Here is a 5,211-nt window from a genome sequence, read left to right on the forward strand (position 1 = left end):
CCAAAAAAGTGTTACACAAATCAAAATATATATTTATATTTGAGATTCTTCAAAGTAGCCACCATTTGCATTGATGAGAGCTTTAAACACTGTTGGCATTCTCGCAACCAGCTTCATGAGGTAGTCACCTGGAATGCATTTCAGTTAACAGGTGTGCCTTGTTAAACGTTCATTTGTGGAATTTCTTTCCTTCTTATTACATTTGAGCCAATCAGTTGTGTAGTGACAAGGTACGAGTGGTATACAGATGAAAACCCTATATGTTAAAAGACCAAGTCCATATTATGGCAAGAACAGTTCAAATAAGTAAAGAGAAACAACAGTCCATCATTACTTGAAGGTCATTCAATGCAGAACGTTTCTCCAAGTGCAGTCACATAAACCATCAAGCGCTATGATGAAACTGGCTCTCTATCATGACACAAGGCGAGACCCAGGTGCAGACACAGGAGGGAGATGGTTGGAGTCTTACAAGTGTTATTAATCCAATAAGGGGAAGACAAGAGAATGGTTGTGGACAGGCAAAACTGTCAAAACCAGTTCAGAGTCCTAAAGGTACCGAAGGGCAGGCAGGAAAGAAGTCCAGAGTCAGGCAGGGGTCAACACCGGGAGGACAATTGAAAAAGGAATTGCAAGTATGGGGGGAAAAATATGCTTGTTGACTTGACTAACATACAAGACGAACTGGCACAGAGCGACAGGAATCACTAGAATAAATACACTGGGAAAATAAGCGACACCTGGAGGGGGTGGAGACAATCACAGGAACAGGTGAAACAGATCTGGGCATGACACTCTCATGAGGACAACCACAGAAATAAAGAATCCAGAGTTTCCTCTGCTGCACAGGGTAAGTTCATTAGAGTTAACTGCACATAAGATTGCAGCCCAAATAAATGCTTCACAGAGTTCAAGTAACAGACACATCTCAAAATGAACTGTTTAGAGGAGACTGCGTGAATCAGGCTTTCATGATTGAATTGCTAAAAAGAAACTACTACTAAAGGACACCAATAATAAGAAGAGACTTTATTGGGCCACGAAACACAAGCAATGGACATTAAACCAGTGGAAATATCTCCTTTGGTCTGATGAGTACACATTTGAGATTTTTGGTTCCAACCACCGTGTCTTTGTGAGACGCAGAGAAGGTGAACAGATAATCTCCGCATGTGTGGTTTCCAACGTGAAGCATGGAGGAGGAGGTGTGATGTTGTGGTGGTGCTTTGCTGGTCACACTGTCTGTGATTTATTCAGAATTCAAGGCACACTTAACCAGCATGGCTACAACAGCATTCTGCAGCGATACTCCATCCAATCTGTTTTGCGCTTTGTCCCACTATCATTTGTTTTTCAACAGGGCAACGACCCACACCTTCAGGCTGTGTAAGTGCTGTTTGACCAAGAAGGAGAGTGACGTCGTGCTGCATCAGATGACCTGGTCTCCACAATCACCTGACCTCAACTCTATTGAGATGGTTTGGGATGAGTTGGACAACAGAATGAAGGAAAAGCAGCCAAAAAAGACCTAGCATATGTGGGAATTCCTTTGAGAGTTGAGAGAAAGCCAAGAGTGTGCAAAGCTGTCATCAAGGCAAAGGGTGGCTACTTTGAATAATCAAAAAGATTAAATATATTTTGATTTGTTTAACACTTCTTCCATATGTGTTACTGCATCGTTTTGATGTCTTCACTATTATTCTACAATGTCAAATAGTAATACTAAAGAAAAAGCCTTGAAAGATTAGGCGTATCTAAACTTTTGACTGGTACTGTTGAAGCGATCATCCATTTTTAAGCTGAGATTCGTGATGGGCGCAACACTTTATCATGGCGCTAGAGAAGATGGCTGATGTTTTACGTGCTCCTTAACTAACTGTGTTTTTTTTGTGTTGTTTGTAACTTAAAAAAAAAAACGTAGTCTGTACATAATGTTGCTGATACAGTCTCTTTTGACAGAAAATAACATCAGAACAGCGATTACCCTACATGAACTGGCAGAAGCTTTTTTTCCCCCAATTGTTTTGTTTGTTTTTGCCATGATGTCAAGTAGAGGCACTGAGTTTGAAGGTAGGCCTTGAAATACATCCACAGATACACCTCCAATTGACTCATATTGTGCCAATTAGCCTATCAGAAGCTTCTAAGGCCATGACATAATTTCCTGGAATTTTCCAAGCTGTTTAAAGGCACAGTCAACTTAGTGTATGTAAACTTCTGACCCCCTGGAATTGTGATACAGCGAATTATAAGTGAAATAAGCTGTCTGTAAACAATTGTTGGAAAAATGACTTGTGTCATGTACAAAGTAGATGTCCTAACCTACTTTCCAAAAATATAATATGTTCAGAAGAAATTTGTGGAGTAGTTGAAAATTTGTTTTAATGACTCCAAGTGTATGTAAATGTACGACTTCAACTGTAGTCTCGCTATTGTTATATTACTGCTGCTCTTTAATTACTTGTTCCTTTTATTTCTTATTCTTATTCATATTTTTAACTGCTTTGGTAGTTAGTGGCTTGTAAGTAATCATTTCACTCTTAGGTCTACACCTGTTGTATTTGGCGCAAGTTAATTTTTTTATTTCACCTTTATTTAACCAGGTAGGCCAGTTGAGAACAAGTTCTCATTTACAACTGCGACCTGGCCAAGATGAAGAAAAGCAGTGCGACACCAACAGCACAGAGTTACACATGGAATAAACAAACAGAACTACAGATTTTTTACCTTGTCGCTTGGGGATTCAATCTTGCAACCTTTCGGTTATTAGTCCAACGCTCTAAACACTAGGCTACCTGCCATCCCCAAAGTGTTGTATGTCGTTGAATGTGACTACTAACATTTGATCTGATAACATTTTTGACAGCATCACTGACCGCCCCAGGTGCCTTTTGTTATTGTTTTTGTTTTGAGGAAATGAGCATCCAGCATTGTTGTAAAAAAAATACAGAGCGTACTCTGCTGTTCTATCCAGCTTGCAATGATGTCAGAGAGAAAATACAGTGGTCGTTGTTTGAAGTAATGTCTTTGTTGTTCTAATTTCCCAAACGGATTCCAGCTTTAAGGCTGCTCATCCCCGGAACTGATAGAGTTTCATATCCCTGTGTGTGTCATCTAACCCCTCACTTTCCTAACAGCACCCTCACCAACCACAGGAGTGGGCTGCAGATTTATATAAACACTGTTAATGATGAGAGTGTGCGAGAGGAGGGAGGGACGCGCATTATACTTGAAACAGATGCTCTTCCCAGGCCTCACCAGCTATGCCTACAGTAGTGCCACACACAACATGCACTCACTAGTACTGTACCCCTAGGACAAAATACAACTGACTCTCACAGGTACTGTACCCCTAGGACAAAACACAACTGACTCTCACTAGTACTGTACCCCTAGTACAAAACAGATCATGCACTCACTAGTATTGTACCCCAGGACAAAACACAACTGACTCTCACTAGTACTGTACCCCAGGACAAAACACATCTGGCTCTCACTAGTACTGTACCCCTAGTACAAAATAGAACATACACTTACTCAAAAACACTCTCTCTCTAACATACGCACACACACACTGATAATACACTCAGCTACAGTAGCTCTGGTGCCAACGCAAATCATACACACTCTCACATATTCTGAGAACACCGTCAGCTTCCCTGGTATCATACAATACTGTCTCCCCACATGCAAAACTTCTGTTGCATATTTGCACAAATACAGTAAATGTACAGTATCCCACTTAAGGACATTATGTGCTAAGCCTTTGGTGTCAGGGGCAGCAGCTGCAGTATTCTTAGTAAGCCTTGTGTTTTTCACATCATAAATTTTCTGCGTTAGTGTCTGAACATTAATTTATGGCTAATGTTGTCAGCAGGGGCCAAGGCCTGGTGCTGGCCTCTGCCATCAATCTGATTGCCCGTGGGGAATGGCCAAGGTGCATATTGTCACAATTCCAATACATTATTTATTATGTGGAATTAAAAAGTGATGCGTATTAATAAACCAGAGGGCATAATCATGTCAACCCCATTTTTCTCTTTCCTCTAGCCAGACAGACACAGAGCACAGGGCAATGCAACCATATTTAATGTCATTCCAACCATACACTAGTGAAGCTAAACCAAGTTAATTCCCATTGAATACTGCTATTGCTAAGCAGCTCTTTGAGAATCCACATTCATTTGTCATGCCTTCTTCGGCAGTATAATTTAGCGTGTTTGGGTCGGCAGTGTTCTCCTTTAAATAGAAGTGGCTGAACATTGCATTAGATGAGAAATGTTTACGCAGATATATTCTAAAATAGCCCAAGCGTTTTGTCACAGCCCAGTGAGCTGGTGAGACTGTTACTGTGCCCTCAGTAGAATATACATTTATTGGGCTGCGGTATCATGTTTCATTACTGAGGTTGATACAGTAAGCTGCAGAAGGTGATTTGTAGGTGATTTGGGCTATGCCATGATTGTGCCTTCAGTATCACGGCCCACAGGCCCAGTAATGAGTGTAGTAACACTGCCCATCAACGTGTGGTACAGTGAGTCCTTACACCTGGGCTGTGCCTTTTTACTCCTAACTGTGCTTGTTGTGCTAAAGATCAATGAATCATGATTCATGTTGAATTATTCTTCATTAGGGACATTTCATTAATTAATTAATCTCTAAAGTCCTTCAACTCCCACAGAAGCTACATATTATCTCACATTAACATACAGTGAAATACGGTCTGAAATACACTATACCTGCTCGACAAGTGCCAATTGCATGCATTTTTCTTCCCCATTTCCCCAAGACTCCCTCCTTCTTTTAAAAATTACAGTTTGTCATGATTGACTGATTGCAAAAAGAAGGCTATTTCCCATAACTGACCAACTGTGAAAGGTGAAAGAATGGATTCATGGTGGATAGATGAGAGGGGGATGTGCTTTCCATTTTGGACTGCACTATGATCAATCATTAATGCATGTGTCCCTTTTGTTGTGTATTGCGTATAGTGGTGGTGGGCACATTATGGAACGTGCACAGACACTTCCATAACGTGCGCGCCCCATAGATGTGGAAGTTTACGGTCACCTGCCGACCAGACGTTCATGTACATTGCCTGCACAATAGAGTCATAAGCCTAAACTTACCTTCCTGCCTCCTCATTATTGGATTGTACTTTTACCATGTCGTGGACATAACACCTTTAATAAAAACAGCCTCAAGAGAATT

General features: G+C 40.9%; 1 long non-coding RNA gene across 1 annotated transcript; it reads left to right on the forward strand.

Moving 5' to 3' along the window:
- The first annotated feature begins 852 nt into the window (after positions 1 to 852).
- LOC127931904 (uncharacterized) lies at positions 853 to 3,677 on the forward strand. The gene is made up of 3 exons (XR_008143392.1): positions 853 to 1,151; positions 1,361 to 1,601; positions 1,960 to 3,677. It is a non-coding gene; the product is annotated as an uncharacterized LOC127931904 (long non-coding RNA).
- Positions 3,678 to 5,211: the final 1,534 nt, after the last annotated feature.

This window comes from Oncorhynchus keta, chromosome 9, assembly GCF_023373465.1.
Source record: "Oncorhynchus keta strain PuntledgeMale-10-30-2019 chromosome 9, Oket_V2, whole genome shotgun sequence".
Classification (NCBI taxonomy): domain Eukaryota; kingdom Metazoa; phylum Chordata; class Actinopteri; order Salmoniformes; family Salmonidae; genus Oncorhynchus; species Oncorhynchus keta.